Genomic DNA, 22,915 nt, shown 5'->3' with positions numbered 1-22,915 from the left:
GCTTTCGGGAAACGTCCGCGCTGGTGTAGAATCAAGGAAATGACACTTTGCGGAACTGGAGCGGACACAGATGCGCCTTGGATTGGAGGGAAATCCCGACCCCGCGCCCCGGCCGACTCCCTCTGCTGACTTCGGGAGCCCCGCTCCTCGCGGCGGAGAGCACCTTCCAGCCAGGGGAGAGGTGCGGGCGGGCGCCGGGACCCTGGAGGGAGACACGGACCCTTAGACCCGCTGCAGAAGACGCTTCGAGGAGGAAGATAAGGGGGAAAAAACACAAAGACTCACAATTGTGCGAGGAACCGGCCGCCCGGCTCGGGGAAAAGCCGCCTCCCCAGCATGGACGTGATTCTGCTCACCTGGACGTTCCTGGCCCTCCACTCCTCAGGACGCCAAGTCAGAGGCCAGGCAGGTAAGCCCCTGAAAGTTTCTCTGTCCCTTTCAACATGGTTTCCCATGTAAAGGCGGCGCTGGAGCCCAGAGGCCCCGCAGCGCGCCGGGGAGACTGCCTCCATATTCAGTAATTTCGGGAGGGTCCCCGCTGGCCTCCCGGCCCACCGCGGCTGAACCAAGTTTCCTCTCCTGCTAGAAGCGCGAGTGTGTGTGTGTGTGTGTGTGTGTGTGTGTGTGTGTGTTGAGACAGAATTTGGCGGTGTTCAGATGTCACATATGGCCTGAATCAAAGGTTTAAAAATACTACAAAGCTTTAGCGTTGCAGTTTTGGGGGATTTTTTCCTGTCTTGGAGCGGAGCACATCTCCCTCGAGTTCCTCCAGCCTCCAGTGGAGCATAAATCACTCGCATCCCCCCTCGGCCGCTTCGAGCAACGTTCGCTGAAGGGCTCCGGAGCGCAGAGCTTCCTTTTGGCTCTCAGAGGCTGTGTGGATCCCTTGCAGAATGGGTGGCGACGCCGCGGAATCTCAGGGCTGGGGCCGGGGGCGAGCTGGCCTGCAGCGGAAACCCAGGCTTTTGGGCCGCCGCTGCCGGTCGTCCCTGCTGTCTCCACTGCATCCGTGTGCTTTCTGGGAAAGCAAATCAGGTGTTCTTTTAAAAAGTATGAGATGGGACACAATGCAGGCCCTCGGAGGTCGCTCACTCCTGAGAAGTGGTTAGAAACTTTTGAGTAGAATTTGCTCTTACCCCTGCCAAGAAGGGCGCGTGGACAGGCCGCTGCGGAGAAAGCGCCCGGGCCAGGACCGGCTGCGGCGCCGGCGGGAGCGGAGGGCTGACTTTCTGAGAGGGGTCTCTGGTCTCACGGGACGCCGATGGGCGGCCCGCTCCTCCCAGAACCACGCTCCAGGCTGAGCCTGTGTCCACTCTGAGAACAGTGTCCGGAATCTGACAACAAAACTCTTAGCAGCTGCTACAGGTGATTGGGGTGGGATCCTCTGTGGAGATGGGGTAGAAGAAAGGAGGAAAACCTTCCTGGAGTGCCCTCACCCGAGGCATCCCCCATCCCCGCCCTCCCGCAGGTCAGCTGAGGGGCCGAGGGGTTCCTGGCGTCCGGCTTAGCTCTGGTCCTCACCCATCCTCCTTCCCCAACACTACGCCACTTTAAGCTTGGGCGCTTGTTTGTGGGGGAGGAAATTTCAGGAAGGCCTTTGCCAAATCCACAGTCTGCCTGAACTGGTCTTCAGGGCAGCTGCAAGCCGTATCAAAGGGATGGGCGTTGGGCCCACGGGAGGTTTTCTGGGCCTCCCCACGCCCCTGTTGCCTTAATTTTAAATTCCCAGCTTGAAGCGAAATGAAATTACCTCCCACAGACCTGGATGCTGTGTGAATGATGTGTGTTTGTGGTATTTGCTGTGCGTTTGTGTGTGTGTGTGTGTGTGTGTGGTGTGGTGTGGTGTGGTGTGTACGCGCGCGCGCGCGCGCGTCCTGGGGATGCCCACGGTGTATTATGTATTCAGACGCGGACTCCAGCAGGCCTGGTGCGCGCACACACCAGTACACACATGCAACTTCAGGTTCCGTGTGCCGGGCAGAGAGGGAGGGGTCGTGAGACTCGGGGCCGTCTCCCACCCCAGATGTTCGCACATCTGTCCCTGCGCGCCGCGTGGAGTGTGTGCGCGTGTGCGCGCCGCCCCGCTCGGACCCACGCCCGCGCTGCCACCTGCCGCCGGCTCTCCGCAGAGCCCCCTCCCCGCCCGGCCGCTGCGTCACTGCCAGAGGAGCCCAGAGCGCGGGGCAGGTCCTTCGCGACGAGGCCCGGGAACCCGGACAAGGAAAAGGACCCCGGGGCTGGGACTCGCCGGGTGGACAGTCTCCAGCCCCCAACACGCGGTCGGGAGCCCGGGCTCCAAGCGGAGCCACCCACTGACGCCCGGGAACCGGCAGCGGATGGAAAGGGCGAGGCGGGCGAGACCCCGCACTCCACCGGGGCGCCGGCGACTAGAAGGGCGGCCCAGAGAACCTATTCGGAGAGGGGTTCGGGGAAAGGCGGAAGGCGCGGCCGAGGTGGGGGGGAGCCCTGAGCAGAGGACCCTCGCGCGGCGCGGCCCCGGGGCCGGGCGTACGGGGAGGCTGCAGGGGCAAGGCGCCCCGGGTTCCCCTCTCCCCAGCCGAGGGTGATGCCGCTGCCTTCCTCCCGCCGCGACTCGGGGACCCCTCCAGCCCCCTGCGCTCCTCTCTGCGCCGCAAGCTCGTAGGGGGCGGGCCCGGGGTGTGAGGGAGATTCGGGGATGCGGAGGGTCGCAGGGACGCCCGCAAGTCGCGCGGAGCAGGTGGGGAGCGCGCGGCCCACGTGGTGGGCACCAGAGCCCTCTCCTCCCCTTCGCGGTCTCTACCGCCGCATCGATTTGTTTGGGCCGCGCCGCAGGAACAGGGCCCGGCGAGAACAAGGACGAGCTATCCACGTGCGTGCTATTAAGCAGGAAGATTCCCGGCGCTGGCAAAGCCGGGCGAAGGCTCCGCCAGTCCCGTACCCCTCCTCCTGGGGACCCCCGGAGGAGCCCGGGCACGTCTTGGCGCTGTCCACGCCGGGAAGTTCCGCGGCGGCCGCGGCTCGATCCGGAGCAGCCCCCGCCGCCCTCCCGCCGTGCTCAGTGCTTCTGCACGGGAGATAAGAATGCTCGCGGCCAGTGCTTCCTCCTCCGGACTGGCTCTTCCCTAACACCAACACTGGTTCGTGCAGGCCTGGGCTCCTTCCCGCTCAGCCCCACGTAGGGTGGGGGACAATGGCGCTTAGATTCGGGGGAGGAGGCATTTGGAGTGAACCGGTCGTCTCCCCGGGAATCATCTGGGTTGTGAGGGCAGGAATCTAATCGGCTTCCCAGTCTGGGGGCTCCGCCCATGGGCGCTGCAGCTCCTGCTTCTGGGGGTGAATCTCCCGAAGGGTGGGTGGACGGCCAGTTCCGGGCTGCGTTCCCTGCTTCTCTCCTCTCGGAGTCGAGGGAGAGGAGAGCCCCCTGGCGCTGGCCATTCCCCATCAGCCGCGGCCACGAAGGCCGTTCGTCATGGCCTGCGGGGACTGGGTTTTGCTCCGGAAATCATTCGAGTCCTGACAATGGGTTTCTTCCGATGCTGGCAGCTTCCAGCCCCAGCGTCCCCACCTCCGGGACACACCAACCGGGCCAGAAGAACCCAGGCCCCATAACCGCGTCCCCTCCCCCCTCGCCGGGAGAGCTTTGATCTGTGCTTGGTTTTAACACCATTGCCATGGACACGTTCGGCCCATTCAGCCTCCTGTCTGGGCTGGATGATCAGATAAGAGGTGTAAATTGGCTGTGGGAGACAAGTCTGGGTTCAAACAGCTCCTGAAGGGGAAGCCTTGAGGTCTAGGCAACAGAGCAAGGAGGGTTTGAAGGGTTTCTTTAGTCTGTCTACCCACAATGCTGGATGGTCTTGAGTCAGCTTAGTAATTTGCAAGTAAAACTGTAAACGCCTAGATTTTACAGACAGCCTGCTCTGGCTCTGGGAACTGGTTTCCTGCCCACGTTAAACGGGTGCCGGGTAACCTTTTCCCCATCAGTGGCGCCTGGAGGTAGGAGGTTGCCCCATTGCCAGCAGAGTACACAGTGCAAAACTGTGGCAAGGGGCACACTCCCCCAGTAGGCAGGTTCCTGCCTGTCCAAGATATGCCTGGCAGAGCCTGGGCAACACTGGGGGTGTGGGGTTTCCTGTCACTCGGAGCCCTCTCAGGCACAGTGGGAGGCTGGAAGGCTGCAGTGCCCCACCACGGCCACCCAGCGGGCCTCCTGCTGCCTGCCAAACGCCGCAGGTCCCCCTGCCTCCCTTCTCTTTTGTATGTGAAGTCCACATTCTACAAAGGAGAGTCCCAGCTTCAAAGCACAAGAAGAGCTAGGAGTCCATACGCCACTTCATTTGCCATGAAGCATGAGGACCCCTGGGGAGAAAACCTGGACTGGGTGACTCTGAGGACCTGGGTGATTTTCATCCCACCCAGCTGTTCATTAAAACAATCAAGAAAATGAACTGACTTGGTGACCCCAGTGTGGGACAGTTCTGAGTGGACAGAATTCAAGAGGCAGGTTCACTGGTAAGGAGTTTACAGAATATTTTTCAGAATATATCCCCAATGGTTCAGTTTGGAAAGGTTTTATGAATTGAAGACAAGAGTTTCCTTTTTACAGAGATAGAGCAAATGCAAAATACCTTTTTAATGTCTTGAACTGACAAGAAAGGACTTGAAGAGTGACATCTGGGTGACAGTTTGTAGCCTCATTAACATATTTGAGGTGTTTTATCATCTGACCATCATTTGCACAGGGTCATCTTTGAGGCACCCTCCTTCAGGGGCAAATATGTGTTTTGATCCCCAGAAGTTAATCCCCATACTGTTCCTTCCAGGGAAGAACTTAGCTGTTTGCCTTTTTTTTTTTAATTAACTCATTCCTGGAAGATGTGGCAGAAGTTTGTCCCAGAGATCCTACGTTATTTTCAGGACTTGATCTGCCTGGATGAGACAAGGCCAAGGGAAGGCTGGTTTCATTACCTCACCGGATCCAGTGGAGCTGGATTCCAGGACACAGTGGCCTTGCCTGCGTTGGCCCTTCAGGAGAAAGCATCTTCTAAAGGTTTAGGAGCTGTCAAGTTTAGATAAGGCTGAGCCCCTCTCCTATGGGACTTTGGTTGTATTAATAAGGAGAAATTAATTTTTAACCACTGGGAATGTTGCCAAATTATGTGACCTTTGGCAGACCAGCTGTGGTATACAAATAAATCCCCCATTTCTGAAAAGGCTGTTCCTGTCCAGTAGAACAATCACAGCATGGCGTTTAGGACAGGGAAGGTGGGGGCTGAGGAGGAGGGAAGCGGGTGTTGACAAAGACCCTTCGCTGCTGTGGTACATGTTTCAGACCTGAGTATCCAGCCCTTTACCCCTTCCAGGTCCCAGACCAGTATCTCCAGAACACAGGAGAGAGGGCAGGGCACAGGGGAGGAGGAGAGGTGCCAGGTTCCCCCAGCAACCTCCCCCCATATCTCTTCTTGTTCACATAGGCAGGTACTGGCCTGGTGAAGAAATGGGGGTTTTCAAGCAGGCAAACGTTTGTCTTTCCTTAAGTGTGTCCTCTGAAGTTTTAGGGGGTCACCCTCATTGGCCTACAGCTTCTGAAGCACTGGGCCAGAGGCCTGGGTTTAAATTCAGCCCAGCCACGCCACTTTGTGGTCCAGGAGCCCTGTATAATAGAGTACTTGATCTCTCTGCCTCAGTGTCTTTATCTGGAAGGTGTTTTATCATCTGACCACCATTTTCATAGGGCCATTTTTGAGGCACCCTCCTTCAGGGACAAATAAGTGTTTTGATCCTCAGAAGTTAGTCCCTGTACTGTTCCCTGTTCCTTCCAGGGAAGGACTTAGCTGTTTGCCCTTTTTTTTTTTTTTTTTTTTTTTTAACTCATTCCTGGAAGATGTGGCAGAAGCTGGTCCTGGAGAGCTTCTGGGACAAGCTTCATTATTTTCAGGGCTTGATCTGCCTGAATGAGACAAGGCCAAGGGAGGAATGGTTTCATTACCTCACTCCTGGGTGAGGTAATGGGATGGTTTCATTACCAACACTGGGAAAGGTGTTTGATAGCAGCACCCACTCCATAAGATTGGTGGGCTGCGTCAGGTGTCATGGAATACCATCAGGCACAGATGGGGCCAGTGCTATTATCATCCGATCGTAACACCGCTTCAGTGGAGCTCTCTGGATCTCCCGTCATAGGAAGCAGGCTCCAGCCACTGTGGGAAGTTTGTTTTTGTGAGATGTGAGATTTTGAATTAGGAAAGTGACAGTTTGATCCTCAGCTTGTCCCCACAAAAGCTGTGTGCCTATTCACAGCACCCTCTCAGCCCCTGTCTTTGGGAGGCAGGTCTTTGCTGCTGCCTCTCTTCTAGAGTCATGGCTCCTCCTTGCTCTTCTGTTCCAGTGTCCCTGCCTCCACTTTTTTTGAGTCCCCCCTTTCCCTTCCCTCCCCTGCATCCTGTGTCCCTGAGCTGTGTTCAGCAGGGACCACTGTGTTTAAGGTGCTTCCGGAGCATGTAATGACTCCTGCTCTGCACTGCTTTTAGCAGCCAAACTCAAGAAAGTCATGAAGACAATATAGCTTTCACCCAGCAAGACTTTTCATACCGTAACCCTCTGGGTCTTTGTAAAAGAATCATGATCTCTTTCCAGAAGACAGGGTGGGGCTGGGAGTAACAAAAGGGCGCTTTCCCGGTGGCATGCAGGACTGCGTGGTTGGCAGCAGGATGCACGAGCCTGTGGGCTCTCGTCCTGTCTCCAGGAGTCCCGTGATACCAGGTGTCAGGTCTGGAGAGCCCCTAAAGGGAAACGCACATGACTGGGTCAAATGGTAATGATTGTTTGGATAAAGGGAAGAATAAAGCAGATGTGCCCAAAAGACACACTAGGGGCAGAGACGGGGCAGGTGGGGCTGGCTGAACCCAGCCAGAGTCAGTCCCCCAGCAAGTGCATGATGGAAGACTCAGCATCTTCCCTCTGTGATAGGCAGCATATATCTAGAAACTGCCTTTGGGACTGTGGGATGGGAAAGAAAGGGACAAAAAAAAAGCCTTCAGATAAATTAGCTTTACTAGAATTAACATGTGAGTGTCCTTTGACCATCATTATTACTACCTAAGGGTCAGGTGTCCCAGGAGACGTAGTTCACACTAACTCCACCCTGATCCTGGACTAGGTGTTATTATCCCAGACAAGCTATTTAAACTCTCAATTTACCACCAAAAAAAAAAACATCTGCATGTCACAACAGCTGTGGGTGGGGAAGGAAGGGCAGTCACCATAGGAGCAGATCATGTGTGCTAAACCTCTCAGAATTGGTCATGCCTAACAATACACTTATTGTTGCTCTAGGCAATTCTTAATTAATTAATTCATCAAACTTCATTGCATCTGGCTTTTGGGACAGGCTCTGGGTTTGATCTCAAAAGGTTTGCCAAAGGTGGGTTAAAAAGGAGTCATGCCTTCAAGTTGCTGGTGGCCCAGCAGAAGGGGCAAGGCCATCCCGAACACTCACACACCTCAGAAGATGCTAGAGTTTCTGCCTCTGGGATAAGAGAGAGGACAGATGATTCCTGGTGTGGGAGAGGAGGAAGAGCCTAGGTAGCATGGGATTTAGCATGGGGAAGGGGGAGGCAGGAGGAGAGAGATGGACGCTGGGTTTGTTTGGGAAATGCTCAGAAGCTGCGGTTTAGTGGCTTAGCCTGTAATCCGGCGCCTTTGAGAGGTTGGGGTGAGTGGATTGCCTGAGCCCACGGGTTCGAGACCCGCCTGGGCAGGTGAGACTTCATCTCTACAATAAATCAAAAAATTAGCTGGACATGGTGGCGCGTGCCTGTAATTCCGGCTACTCGGAAGGCTGAGGCGGAAGGATCACCGGAGCCCAGCAGGTCAAGGCTGCGGTGGCCAGGAGCAGCCACTGCACTCCAGTCTGGGCGACAGAGTGAGACTCTAACTTAAAAAAATTTTTTAAATTAAAAAATTTTAAAAAAAGAAGCTGCGGTTTAGAATGTATGGTGGGAAATGATTGCAAATAAGGTTAGGAAGAATAGCTGGGACTCACTGCAGGGCCCAAGCGCTAGGCCAAGGAGTTTGAGTTTCATTTACTAACCAATGGGGAGCCATTGATGTTTCAGCACAAGCTTTGGTTAATCAAAATAAATGAAAAAAGTTATTATATTACCCCTTTTCTCCTTCAGTTTTTGGAGAGATCTCAAAATTATTCTTCTTCTGCTTCCTTCCCCAAATGTCTGTTAAAATGGTCAGGAATTGTAATCCCAGATCTCTCATCAATGGCATCACAATTGCATTTGCAATGAGGGCTAGGAAGGAGTGGACATAAATATCAACTAATGGCATTATATTGGCTGCCCTATTGGAATTGCATTTGTTTATGATATAAGATGACAAATAACAAGGTTACCACAGGTGGCATGATTCGAGGTCAGGGGAGGTAATCGCATCAAACTTACATTTTACTGATTGAATGAGGGTTTGTTTTTAGAATCTAGATTGAGTGGGAGAGATGGTCAAAAAGCCCTATTTCCAGATCCAGTTTCCAGTTCTGGCCCCAGAAATTCACTGGAGGTGTGGGGAGACAGGTCTGCCTTATTCCTCACTCTTTTTTCCCACACCAGTAGGGCTTCCTCGCCTGGTCTCTGGGTCCATCTCTCCTTCCCCACCACCCCTCCCAGATGGTTCTTTTATGCAGATTGTGAACTTTATCTGCAGAAGTTCCTGAGGGTTTCCATTTGCTGCCTCCATAAATCGAGTGGATTGCATCCCTCTTCCCTCCCGGCTGCCTTAGGAAGCGGTCAAACGGCTGCATTCCTGGGCTGATGGATTGGCCCACTTCTTCACAGCTGAAGCCAAGACACGGATTTTATGAGAGTGTCTTGTGACAGGCTGAGGTCGCTTTGAATAAAACAGAATCCAGCCTCAGCTCACAGAAATAACCATTAAAAAGCAGCTTATCCTGGGTTGGTGAGCACAATTTGGTTAAAACCTGGAGCAAAGGGCTTAGATGATCTGAGGGAGGGATTTGGAGAAACTCACTTGGTCTTTCTTTTCATGCACACGGCCGTGGACATGCTCACGCACAGAGCTGTGTAGCCACAATATTTATAAATATGCAGCCACAGACTCGGCAAAGAAAAGGAGCTCATGTCAGTAGAGCTAATGTGATTAAGAGAGACATTTGAACTCCCATAATGCAAGACAGACATGTTCCTCTGAAGAATCCTGGAGTTTTGTTTCAGGTCTACCAAGCAAATAAAACAGAGTACACCTTGAGTAAGTATCTCATTGTCTGGGAGGGTAGAGAATCTTTTGAATGTTTGATTCAGTCTGTGGGTTAGAAGATCTTTCCCCACCACGTTATAAGGCTTTGGACTTAGGACTGGTACTGACCTTTAGATCGATGGAGATTTCATTCTATAGATGAGAAACAAAGCTCAGAGTTGTCTACTAACTTACTCATGGTCACACAACCTGTCTGGGATAAGGCCAGACCCGATTTCTTGGCTTCCTAATCTTGACCCAGTGCAATTGCCAGTGAACTGCCCTGGTGGAATAAGCTTAGTAGCAAGGCGACAACCTTCTATCTTTTTAAGTAGAAGAAAGAGTTTCTTGTTGGCCTTGCTGCCAGTAATTAAATGAAAACAATGCTGTGAAAATAGGGACAGGAGGGGATTATGCTCTGGATGAGGAACAAATGATAACGTCAATACAGCATCTTATTTTCAGGAGACATGGGACCCATACCATTCTCCACCCAGGGCCCTTGGGTATCTGGAAGAACAAATGTCCCCTCATTATCTATTGTCTCTTTTCCATGCACTTTAAAGGAACCAGGAACTCAAATGCAGTTTAGTGGGTTTGAACTATACACCGGGAAGCTGTCATGTGCTTATGGGGAAGCACCCCCCTTCCCCCAAGGAAGGCAGGGGCTAGAGGGCTGGGCTCAGTCCTGCTTCTGCTGCCTCTCACCCACTATCCCAGGAGAGCCCCACTTCTGGTTTGTACATTGGGGGCCAGCATACAGTTTTGTTCAAGGAAAAAATACCACTTCTAAAAAAATTTGAAAATGACACACCTAATTCAATCCATTCATGGAATTACAATTTACGAAACTGATACCCAGAGAGGTCACCCCAAGTTGAAGCCCAGTGCCACCCTCCTCCTTTTTGCTGATATCACCCCCTCCCTCTCCTGGTGACCCAGTCCCATTCCCCCAGACTCACCTTTGACAACAGCTGGCTCTGTCACACACACACACCCCCATCCAGCCAGTCCCCAAGTCTCCCTGGTTCTGCCAAGCACTTTCTCCTTCAGTTCATCTCAGCCAAGGGGTCTGACTGTTCTTTACCAGTCATTGCCATTCCTATTATTCTAAAAGCCCTCCCAACAGTCTAATTTGCATTTTCAGCAACTATTACTGTCACATTCAGGCCATACAGTATTCCTTTGTTTTTTATTTATTTATTTATTTATTTTTGAGTCGAGGTCTCACTCTGTGGCCCATGTTAGAGTGCAGTGGCACAATCATAGCTCACAGCAGCCTCAAATTCCTGGGCCCAAGTGATCCTCCAACCTCAACCTCCTGAGTAGCTGGGACTGCAGGTACACGCTACCACACCTAGCTAGTTTTTTGATGTGTTTGTAGAGATGAGGTCTCACTATGTTGCCCAGGCTCGTCTCAAACTCCTGGGCTCAAGCAATCCTCCTGCCTCGGCCTCCCAAAGTACTGGGATTACAGGTGTGAGCCACCACGCCCCACCAAACTGTTCATTTAAAACAATACCAACTTACTTTTCCTAGAAGGCAGGCCAGAGTTTTTAAAGATCTTTCTTTTCCCCTTCTTAATGTTCCCTGAAATCAGATATTGCCAAGAAACCAAGAAGTGGCCCTTAGAAGTTCTATAAGAGCATGAGTCCCTGCGCAAATGGGGACAGAGCTTCCTATCTTCTCCGGGGCTACACTTCACTAGGCTTAGGCTTCAGTGACACTCAGGCCACCAGCAAAGACACCTGAGAGGGAAAGAAGGAGAGAGAATAACAAATATTTTAAAGCAATCTAATACCTTACACTTCAAATAAAGACACCTAAGTAGTCATTGAGGGAATCAGAACTTGGTGACATCAGAACTTAGTGTTCTCTTCATTTCAAATTACATCTAGAGCTGACACCTCATCACTTTCGTCCTTGGGCCATCTCATCCTACAGGCTTCCCTCCCAGGTGCAGGAGAAAACAGCTCTGAATCATCCACACTTGGATTTTGCTGCTTCTCTTTGAGAAATGAATTTGCCTCAGGTAAAAGGTATTCATAAAAGAGCTGGAGAATAAAGTCCTTTGTCAACTCACCAGACAGGCTCAGTGGTTCAGGCTTCCCCAGGGTCAGTCTCCTGTGTACAGAGATTAGCCTTCAGGGCTTTACCCCTGAGTTCAACTCTCTGGACTCCTTGAAAACAGGGCAGCTATGGAGTTCATTCTGGATCATAATCGAGGCCTGCAAAATAATGGCTGGTACAGCTTTCCAGAAGAAACTCTTGCTAATGTCTACTGGGGTGTGTTTGTATTTAAGAAAGAAAGGGTCCCCAAATCTGGGGATGAAAGAGCATTTATCAAGAGGAGATAGAGAAGAATTAAGTATGTTTTCTTTGCAGTTTTTACTGAATTATCTTCTCTCCAAGAAAAATAGAGACAGCCATTCTAGTATTTATCTTTGTGGATATATGTCTGTGCAAATGATGTGTGATATTTCATGAGAAGGTGTGAATGTGTGTACAGGACTGAAGTGTGAGCTACTGATATGTATATGTAATTGATGTATGTTCAATATCTGTGTGTGCGTTTCTGCGTGTGGATGCAATCCAAACACAAAATGTGAGTCTGTAAATGTTTGGGTATTGAAAAGGTTAACCACACACAGCCAGGACAGATGTCTTAATGAGTTCTTGGATATTTCAATAAGTGCCTCGATTTTCTTCAGATAAAGAAAGAACAGAAAAAAGAAATGGGTTGCTCTGCTTCCTTTGGTTTAGCAGTAAAAAGTGCAGATTATCAGCTATGGGATATATATACAGTTTAAGTTTTGGATTTTTTTGTTGTTTTTGTTTGTTTGTTTTTTGGTAGTGGGGAAATGATTGCTTCTGGAGTAGATGAGAAATGAAACCTTCCTGGGAGGAAGTTTCCTGTCTTTATTGCTGATCTGTGTGCCTGGTCTAATTACTAAAATCTCCAGCCCAGGGTGCAGAGAGTAGGGAGAGCTTTTCTTTCCCGCGAGTAATTGGAGAGAAGTAGGGGAAGTGAGAAGAGAGAGAGGGTGTGGAAGTAGAAACCATGAGGTTGCTAAATGGGAGCTCTGGTTTCCGCCAGTGCATTCCAAGGCAGAAAGTATGGTTTGGGACAAGCTGATAGCAGAGGGGCAGTTTTCTCCTAAATAGTTGGCAGAGGCACTCCGTAGAAGATTCCCTGTTCTGCTAGTTTGGTGGGAGCAGCTGGTGACCTCCATCCCCTGCCTCTGCCTGCTCAGAACTCCTCAACTGGTCTCAGGCATGAGTCAGGACCAGGGGCCCCTGCTTGGCTGACTGGAGGGTGAAGGTGCCCTGTGTAGGAGCTGGTGTGGGCCTCCAGAGGGCTATAGGCATTGGCTGCTGAGGAGCTGGCCTCACCACTGGCCTCGTGTGCTCAGAGTGGGAGGTCGTGCCCTGGACTGACTGGGTGGAGGATGACGTGGCGTCTGCTGGCCCAAGGAGCCACTGCCTGTCTCTACCCGTTTGATCCTGGGCATTTGGGCGTGGCAGAGTGAGCCCCTAGAGGCTTGTCACCGCAGAGGCTGCTGTGTGACCTGTGCCCTGGCTGCTGTATGCAGTTTGCATTCCAGGCCCATCAGACCAGCCTTCCAAAGTAGAGCCTAGAAGACACTGATATTAGCTGATACAGGGAGTAGTAAAGTGCACCTGTGGAGTTAAAAATGCAGGACTCATTCCCTGGAAGAGGGAACAGGAGAGAGGCCCTCCTGGAGTGGGGGAGGGATTGCTCAGCCTAATGCATAATTCACAACCATGCAGATGGCCACATCCATGCTAGTGGCCCGGGAAGGCCTACCAGAGGCTCCTGGGAACTCCTGTGCCTTTCTGGCTTCTGTTGTAGGTTGGTATCAAACAAACCCCCTGTGTCCCAGGACCCCTACAGGGGGTGGCAGAACCCCCCAACAGATGAAATCCTTCAAATGCATGTGTCTTTGAGGACAGCCCCTTTCCTCCGGGCCATAGGAAGCTGTTCATCCAGCCTGGTGCACTGGCCAGGGAGTTGGCTCCCTGCAGACGGCCGTCATGGCTGGACAAGGCAGCAGCACACTCTGGTGGTAGTGACCAGGCAGGAGGCACCATGGGTAGCGGGCACACAAAAAAACACAGGCACCCTTAGCACAAAGCACCTTTGTTGAAATTCTGAGGTCGGAGCCAGTGGATTCTCTGATACAGATTTTTCCACTCTGGGTATAATGAAATAATAAATCAAATTTGTGGTGTATGTGGAATTAAATGTTTGGGGCTCTTGCTTTTTTTCTTGGAAAAAAAAAAGCTTAAATAATCACCCTCCAGGGCCTGCTCTGGCCCAAAGCAGAAAGTGCTTCCTCCACCCCATGTGTAATTGTTCCCAGCCCTCCTGTGGCCAGGACCACAAAACCACCATTGTCGGGCTAAGCCTTAGCTGTGGCTGCTGGGCCAGGCTGCTGAACCCCAGGAACATGGGAGATCTGTGAGATGAAGACAGGGACAGGAGGGCACGGGAGAGGACATGGCCAGGGTGGGAGGTGCGGGTAGCATATGAAGTCTACAGTTTTGTTTTGCTAGTCATAGACCATGTAATTGGGGATATTTATGGCTGTGTTCTGGAATACTCCACTTGTGTGCATGTGTAGTCAGGTGGGCAGGTCAGGATAAGCTGGAGCCATCTCTTCCATTGAGTGAGTGAGTGGGTTCATCTTCTGGATGGCCACAGGAGGGTTGTGGCCTTACCTCGGCAACCACGGTGGAAGCAGTTGTGGGAGCAGGAGGCCGGGGCACCTCTGAAGTATGTGATTGTTGGTTTTTATTTCAGACCCACCGTGTGGAGGACGCCTGAATTCCAAAGATGCTGGCTACATCACCTCTCCCGGGTACCCCCAGGACTACCCCTCCCACCAGAACTGCGAGTGGGTGGTGTATGCACCCGAGCCCAACCAGAAGATCGTGCTCAACTTCAACCCCCACTTTGAAATCGAGAAGCACGACTGCAAGTAAGCCACACCCGTCCGGCCCGGTGTCCTGCCAAGGCCCGCCCCCATGCACTTGTTACTCCTGTCACCTGATAGTACCACACCTTGCCTAGGACCTGCTGCGAGCCAGGGGTGCAGCCTAGTCCCAGAGAGAAACTTCAGGATGATGTTCTCTTTCGGGGGATGTAAAGTGTAGTTAATCATCACCACTACCACCCTTCCACCCCTGCCTTGTGGTGGGAGGAGCCTCCCCAAATGAAGTGTAGAGAATGTCATCCTATCTCCAAAGTCTGGCAGTTGGGCCAGCGCAGTGGCTCATGCCTGGAATCCCAGTACTTTGGGAAGCCGAGGCAGGAGGATCACTTCAACTCAGGAGTTTGAAATCAGCCTGGGAAATACAATGAGATCCAGTCTCTATAAATTAAAAAAATTAGCCAGGTATGGTGGTGTACAACTATAGTCCCAGCTACTTGGGAGGCTGAGGTGGGAGGACTGCTTAGGCCAGGAGGTCAGAGCTACAGTGAGCTATGATCTCATCCTTGCACTTCAGCCTGGGCAACAGAGTGAGGCCCCATCTCCACAAAAAATAAATAAATAAAAGCAAGCAACAGCAACAAAAAGCAAAAGCTAGCAGTGGAGAATGCTTCCTCTGCAGTGAGCCATGGAGGCTTAGCTGGTTATTTTATGAAGTGGCAGCAGTTTTCCTTGTAGAAAAAGAAGAACAAATCTCAGTGTATGCGGGCAGTCTGTGTGGGTACAGTGATGCTTGATGTGATTCTTGATGCACAGGCTGGTTGGTGTTAGGAATCCACTTCATAAACACGGCCTAATTGCTTGACAAATATGAGTCCACTCACTTCTCGCAACAGCTCTGGGATGCTGGTGCCAGTTGTGATCTCCACTTTGCAGAAGAGAGAAAACTGGACCACAGGGAGGTTGAGTCAGCCACCTGAGGTGGCTCAGCTGGTCTTAGCACATCAGCTCTGCCGCCTTGGCCGTGGGCAGCTTAGGAGGCACCAGCTGGGCATGCAGACATTAGTGTGTACTTTAAAAATGCCATGTGCACCCCACGGTCTCTACAAGTCAGGATCAGGAAGCAGACGGCATTGACCAAGAAGGGGGATTCCTCTGCCATACAGTACACTCTCTCCAGAGTACTTGTCAAGACGAAAGTGAGAGTCTCCTGCAGAAAAGAAGTGCCAGGACCGCGTCTGTTCCAGGAATGTTTCAGCTGCCATAACCCCCATGTGATCAGTGAATTGTCTGCGTGCTCCTTGTGGTAACACATTGCAAGAACTAGAAGTTTCGCAAGGGGTTGTGGACAGGGCAGTGGGGACGTGGGCAAAGCCTTGGCCCTTGTTTCAGAGCAGACCTGGTCGGGCCAGCCCTCCCTTGTGGAGGAAACAAGGCTCCTCTTGGACACGCGCTAGACTGAGAGGCTCAGTGAACCTAGGCCCACTTCGCACCTACATGGCGGTGTTCCCCTAACAAGAGAGTAGTCTCTGTGGAAAGCGGAGGGTGTTCTGGCTGGACACCTTGTGTCGCAGAGAGTCACACTGGACATAGTGGGCGACTTGGGTGGCGCAACACCTCTTTTAGGTCAGATGCATATAGGGTACATTTGCTGAGTACCTTGAGGCTCCTAGCTCCGGGGCAGTGAGCATCCATGGAAATTTTTGCTAGAAGTACTTCTATGCATGGTGCTTTGGTCCTGCTCCCTGACTGGGCTGGGAAAGTTTGGCACAAACTGAAACGCTCTGTATGCTTACCTGGCAGATCTTATGGGACTCACCAGGGCTGTGGGTATGCAGAGCCACAGTGGGAGGGGCTTGGCCTTTGGAAGGGAGACTGGGAGCTACTGAGCTTGGGATGCATCAGGAATTACAAAGGCTGGAATCACATGCTTGGCCCTGCTCTGGTCTGCAGGGCCCCTTCTGCTCCCAGGACTTGGCCCCTGAGATGGAAGGAAGATAGCCGGAACTTCGACAGGAGATGGCACAAGATGACAGGGAACAAGACATGTCCCGCTGGTTCTTGGGTGGGGAGCTGGCAGATATAGGCCTCTTGCCACCTTACCATGCCGCTTTCTGTTTCTCCCATGCATATCCTGGGCTTCTGGCTTGAGCCTAAAAGGTCAGAAAGGTCAGAAAAATCCTTTCTGGGTTCTGTTTCCCCCAGTGCCAAGTTGTCAGAGAGGCTCTGTTGGGGTGGGGTCTCATGTCCTGAGCCTTGACCTTAATTCTCTGTCCCTCCCCATCTCTTCCCCACTCCCCTGTGTCTCTCTCTCTGTCTGTGTCTGTCTCTGTCTCTATGTCTCTCTTTCTCTGTCTCTGTCTCTCTGTCTCTCTCTGTCTTTGTCTCTCTGTGTCTATCTTTCTTTTTGTATGTGTCTCTCTCTCTCTCTCTCTCTCTCTCTCTCTCTCTCTCTCTCTCTCTCTCAGTCTCTGTCTCTCAGCCCCTCAAGGTACTTTTGACATACTTTTGACATCTCCCTGGCCATGGCTATTTGCATTCTGATTAAATGGGCTTCTCCTCCCTCACCCTGTCTCCTGTGAAAGGAACAATTAATCTAATGGAAGTCCTGGAATCTAATCTAATGTCTAGTCCCTGCCCTCTCTCCCTCTCCCTGTCCCTCCCATCCTTCATCTAGTTTCAGAGGAACTCCTGGTTTGGAAAGCACTTACTATCTAAGGACAATTGCTTTCTCCTCTGATATGGGGTGCATGTCTCTTACTGGATTAGGCCCTTAAGGCCTACAGGGTGGATACTTCCCAGAAGTAAGAGGCCCGAGCCATCCTGATGGCACTCACAGCAGCACTGCCTGCAGAATGGGGAAGCGGGTGCAGAAGTCTGGAGGAAAGGGCGCTCGAGTGAATTAGCGCAGTGCTTGCCATGACTGGAGTTGGGGTGTGGGGGCGACTGATGCAAGGGACTACCCTGGGTGGTGGCCCCAGGGCCCTAGGCTCCCTGCCTCTGGAAATCTGCATCCCAGAAGTCAGGCTGTCACTGAGTGAGCCCCAGACAAACCCTCTCCCTAACTGCAGCCTGTTTGCTGCGTTCCACAGCAGCTTGCTGGCACTTACAAAATTTTACTTATGAGCCTCAACTTTGCCTGAGTCAGCGCAGCCCAAGGCCACCATTCCAGTGAGCATCCTTACTCCTCTCCCGCCCCACTCTCAGGATCCAGCCCCTTCCCCCCTGTAGACGTCTGGGGCCTGCTCGGCAGCTGTGGGCAGAGGCCAGAGGCCACGGTGGCACCACCAGTCTCCTGTGGCCAGGGACAAGAGGGCAGGATCCAGGCCATCCAGGCAGACGGGGCGGCTGCTTTGTCCCAGTGAGCAGGACATTAGAATGTGCTGCTGGGCAGGCGCAGGCCTTTGGCTTGAGTCATCGGCCAACGGGCTGGGTGTTGTGGTTTTAGAAACACAGACACAGAGTTGAGCATTTTGTTCCGTTTCTAAAATGAAAGATGTATGTGTTTCCAAAACACCTGCCTGCGTCTGATCCACAGCTTACTCAGGAATCCTCATGTGGGGACGGCCCCACCCATCCCAGAGGCCCACCCAAATAAAACCAAAACTAAAGAACTGGCTCCTTTTGAGAACTGGTAATTTGCAGATGGTATCTTGATAGGTTTCAGTAAGCGCAAAAGACTCGAAAGAACACTTCTAAGCTGAAAGCCTCGTGGGGAAGTCCACATGAGTGATGTGTTCAGCACAACAGCATGTCACTTTCTGTAATCCTTGAAGAACAGCCCTCTATCCCCGTGGAATTTCCAGACACTGAAACATTCTTCCTTAAAGTTTCCCAAGTTCTTCCTGTAAGGGATTTCTGATAAGGAACTTTCTAAATCACGTGCCACACTTCCCTGTCCTCTTCAGCAGAGCCACCACTGAGGGGAGTCAACTTTTTCTTTATGATTCAGGCTTCTAAAGCTAAGCTTCACTTTTGTGGCAGAGGCCAGGTAATGTTGTATTTGGAACAGATTTAGATTTGAGTTTTTGTTGACCTTCTAAACGTCCTAGGCTTCGGTTTCCTCACCTGCAAAACGAGGATGATAATAACTCCTTTACAGGATTGCCTGCCCTGTTTATATAGAAGCGCAATAAGCGGGCCCCTGCCTTGGCACCTTTGCCTTTGTCCTGGGAAGGTTGGAGCCGTTTTCTATGCGTACTCTTCTCTTGCTTCCTGTCATGAGTGTGCTTGCCCTGAGCCCTCCTCGTCAACATGTTTTCACTTTGTACTGTGAGTTATCTAACCTTACGTCAAGAGATCTGCTGTCTGCTAGGCAGTTTGGGGCCAGAGTCTGGGCTCTGCCCATACAGTCCCAGGTCTGGCATTTCTAATTGGCTCTGGACAGCCCTGCTCACAGCAGTAAGGACCAGGGAGTGGCCCCAGAGGACAGGGGTAAGAGCAGCAGAGCTCAGGGCTCTTAGTATTGGTTTAGCTGCTCATGGCCTTTCCTTCTGCACCCCCCAGCCCTCAAATTCCGGGTATTTAAGGTTTGGGGCATTTGACTGCTAAGTGTCCTAGATACACTAGGCGCCTTTAGTTTATTTACAGCCAGAAGAGCCCTCTATATCTTGTCTGATGCTGCCCAAGTTGCCTGCTTTTTGTTCACGTGTTCTGATCATGTCAGTTATCAATGGCACGGACTACTGAACTCCTGCAGCACCTAGTGCAGAGAGCACTAAGCAGGTGTGTGTGGGTGATTGCTTTTGTGATGTTTCTACATTGGAGATGCCAGACGGGAGGTCAGAGAGACTCAAACCTGCATTGGAAGGCAGCCAGGTCTGTTTCCATTTGTCCATCTGAGGATGTGACCTCATTGCAAGAGGTTGGATACAGGCAAGAAATGTCACTACCCACTCTGGACATGATTCTCTTGCCAGCAGAGTGGCAACAGACCGTGCATACATGCATCAGGAAACAGTTATTAAGCACCTACTGGGTGTTGGGCACAACGGCAGCTTCAAGAGTACAGATGAGCATGTCATGCTCTCTGCCCTCAGGGAGCTTAGAGTTTGGGAGGAGGTGAGTAAAAAGCTGGTAACGATGTTGAAGCTGCTGGCTCTGAGACATCCCCTGTGAGCCTGGCACTTGGCTGAGCACTTTACAGTGTCTCACTTAATCCTCACAACAGCATCTATAGAAGTCGCCGTTGTTCTTTCCCTTTTACAGATGAAGAAACTTGGGCTCAAAGAAGTTCAGCAACTGACCCAGGGTCCCACTCTCTTAAGTGGCAGAGAAGGGACTTGAAGCCAAACACTCGTTTTCAGTTTTGTTTGCTTTTTAGAGACAGGGTCTCACTTTGCCTCCCATGCTGGAGTGCGTTGGCGCAATCATAGCTCACTGCAGCCTCCTGGTCTCAAGTATTCCTCCCATCTGAGCCTCCTAAAGTGCTGGGATTACAGGCACATGCCCCTATACCTGGCTTAGACACCCAATTTTCGATCCGTGCTCTTTAATCTGATGTTCTCTGCCCACTGCCCCCCACCCCCTCACATACACACAAATCATGTCTTCTGGCTGGAGACATAATTGGGCTTGTTATGTTGGGCTTGTTATGTGAACCCACAGCACCCACATCCAGCCTAGGCCAGAGAGATCAAGGAAGGCTCCTCAGAGGAGGCAACGCCTGCTCAAATCCCAAAGAAGTTAGCTGGCAGAGGGAGAGTATGTATGGTGAGTGGTCCAGGCAGACAGTAGCAAGCTCCAAGATAAGAAAGAAGGAGGTTTTGCTGCTTCAGGAACCAGAGTGATTGAACATGTCTGAACCCATTTCCTTCCCTGTGAGTGCTGGAAGGGGGAGTAAGAAGGGCTGGCTGTCCTTGTGACTCTCTGACACAATCCCTCTTCCCGGTGCAGAGAGGCCTGAGCAATGCTGCTTCATGTTACTTCCTGACCAGGCAACTTCCACCATCTCAGGAGACGGGGGCTGGAAAGACTGAGGTTATGGGGACTCTGCCCCTCAACTACCACCTGTCCTGCAGGGTCTCTGCAGCCTCATACCCTATGCCCAGAGAGACCCCTGCTGAATGCCTAACATGGGACTTATCCTGGGAAAGCCAGGGAACCCTTGCTGAGGCTGCCATGTTAGCTTGCTTTCACATGGAATTCTGGATCCAAGTCTCTTCCCTGAGCAGAGGGCGGGAGGCCTGATTGCCCAACCAGAGGCGTGGCCTCTGGATCTCTGGAGCCCACAGAGAAGAGTGAGAGTCCCCCGCAGCTCAGAGGGTGCCATGCACTCACCCTGGGGACCTGGCTTGATTACCATGACATGATTACCCAGGCTGTGATTTACTGCCTGCCCTGCCACAGAAATGTTCCAATTCCCCCTAGGGGCCCACGGGCAGTAATACTTCTCTGTGTTGCAACAACTCTCCTGATGACAGAAACAGACCCACCTCCAAGGTATGTGGCACAGTTGGAACCGCCCTGCACCCACCAGCTGTGGCCAGGGCTCCACTGCACCATCCCCTCGCCCGGGTGAGAAACCCAGCTCAGTTGCCTCCTGCTTTTGCCATGGTTAGAGAGCAGTGGGATTCTCTGGGGCCGCTTGTTTTTAAATATGTGCTGTTGCAATCGCTCCCGCCTTGGTGCAAGCTCTGCATGGACATTCTTCCCAGCAAAGTCTTTAGCTTCTGCTGGAGAGATTGTGCCATGCAGTGTCCCACCTGCTCTGCCTCCGCACCCTGGCACCACCCTGGCACTGGGACTCCTGGAAGCCGGACACTCCATGGAGCCAGCTCTCACCCATGGAACTCTGTGAAATTTCCCCATCTAATGACACCGAGAGCCGTCTTGAGACATTCAGGCAGAGCTCCAGGTGTGGAAGGGATAAAGAAGAGGACGAAATAGACCCAGTGCAGAAAGGAATTTGTGCATTGTCCTGGTGTCATGAGTCCTGCTGAGAAGATAGATTCTCTTTATTTTGTCCTTTTTCGTGGCAAGGGGATTTAAACCTTTGGATTAAGAGAAACTCGAGATAATTTAATTTCATTCTTCTACTTCTGCCCAGATAAATAAGCCCAGAAAAAAATATGAGCTGCCCTTGTCTTTCTTCTAGAAAAGTGCTCTACACCGTCCTTTATTACAGGACCTCGCGCCTCATGCCTCGGCTCATTGATTGCAGAGTAGATGGTTGTGTTTAATCCACATGATCAAAAATATTTCCCCTAGAAGGAGAATCCTAAAAACTGTTAGCTGGGTCAAAATAAAATTCTTAAAAAGGAAAAGGAGAAAGAAATGTGAGCTGGGCTTAGGTTTGGGGGGCAGAAAGTAGAAGAAACTCCACCTGATTTTTAGGCATTTTTTTTCTAGAACTGTAGCTGGCATCTGGGCAGTCTCTACATACTTTTCTGCTCTGCCCTGTTGGGGACTCAGCTGTTGAAATGGGACAGCAAGAGCAGACACCAAGCTCCTGCCCGCACCAGGCTCCATGCTAAGAACATTCTGTATTTAACCCCCACCTGGTAGTGGTGCTACTGTTATTTCCACTTAACAGACAGGGATGCTGAGGCCAGGGAGGCCACACAGATGGCAACGGAGGGGCTGGATTTGAAACTGGGCAACCCGAAGCTGCCTTCATACCCCCATGTCAGTCCACTTGGGCTGTCACCTGCTGTCACAGTGTATAGGTACCTGGGCCCCCCTGATCTCTTTAGATACCCTTGAGAAGCCTTTCTTCTCCTTTTCTCTTTTTACTCTTTTGCCTCTTCCTGTGGAGTCACCTCCTGTCACTAGTGGAGCAGTCAAGGAGAGAGCTCAGTGTCTTTAGATACACGCTGAGGCCCAACTCCCCATCACCCTTCTTCTCCTCCCCCCAGTCCCTTGCCCTCCTCTCTGACTCCCTGCCACCCTCACCACTTCCCTGTTACCCTCACCACCTCCCTCTGTGTCTGGAGTTGAGATGTGCGGGCCGGAACCGCATGCCTGCAGAAGTCTCAGATTCTTTGCACTAGAGGCCCCTCCTGCCCGTGGTGTTGCAGGTGTGAGCCCGTGTCTTGGTGGGGTGGCAAGATGTATGAGTGGTCTGCAGCTGGGCTGTCAGGGCACAGCGAGACATGTGGAAAGCAAGCTGGGAACGTGTGGAACAAATAATCGCCTTATGGCGCCCAGGACATGGCGGTTTGATAGGCGAGTGTACACTTGGAGCAGCTGGGATGAGGGGCACTTCTCACGGGAGAAACTCCCTTTGTCTCAAGGTAAGAAGTTTCATCTCTCCCCCATTATCATCATTATTGTCATTAAAATAATTATACAACAATTACCACTGATGAGACCTGGGCTTATGGAGTACCTTTCATCTAAAAGTTCAGAGTGATTTTCTGTGTCATCCCCACCAGAGCGGTAGAAGGGCATAGAGGCTCAGTCATTCTGGGTCTCATCTTCTGGGAAACTGAGGCCCAAGCAGATATAGGGTTACATCTGAGCCTCAGCGCAGGCTGCTGGGCTGTGTCGGGGTGCTGACATCTCTTCTGGGGTCTCTCCTGTCTTCCTCCCACCAGGGCCCTGCCTGGCACTCACGTCCTCCCAGGCGGAGGCAGGTTGGCCCTGCAGTGTGGCCGTCAAGCCAGCTGGTGGGCTTGTACAAAACCAGCAGCTCGCAGATGACCGGGCATGAGTTCAGGCCCTTCGAGGGCTGACCCACCCTGCTGTGGTCCTGCCTGGAGTCTTCTTGCGATCTG

The 22,915-nt window shown here is 51.9% G+C and overlaps 1 protein-coding gene across 4 annotated transcripts in view; it reads left to right on the top strand.

Moving 5' to 3' along the window:
- Positions 1–342: 342 nt before the first annotated feature.
- The window catches only part of NRP2 (neuropilin 2), a 106,444-nt gene continuing 83,871 nt past the window's right edge, over positions 343–22,915 (top strand). For 3 of the 4 annotated variants that reach the window (XM_021713685.1, XM_021713684.1, XM_021713683.1), the window contains exons 1-2: positions 343–409; positions 14,069–14,246. The gene's annotated coding sequence lies outside the window, so the exon portion shown is untranslated. Of the gene's footprint in view, positions 410–14,068; positions 14,247–22,915 lie in introns of those variants that run through there. The other variant, XM_021713686.1, reaches the window with a different exon arrangement.

The sequence above is a fragment of the Carlito syrichta genome, unplaced genomic scaffold (genome assembly GCF_000164805.1).
Source record: "Carlito syrichta isolate Samal-C Ts95f unplaced genomic scaffold, Tarsius_syrichta-2.0.1 Scaffold304675, whole genome shotgun sequence".
NCBI classification, from domain to species: Eukaryota; Metazoa; Chordata; class Mammalia; order Primates; family Tarsiidae; genus Carlito; species Carlito syrichta.
The sequence above is the reverse complement of the archived record's forward strand: the minus strand, read 5'-3'. Positions and strand labels throughout refer to the sequence as shown.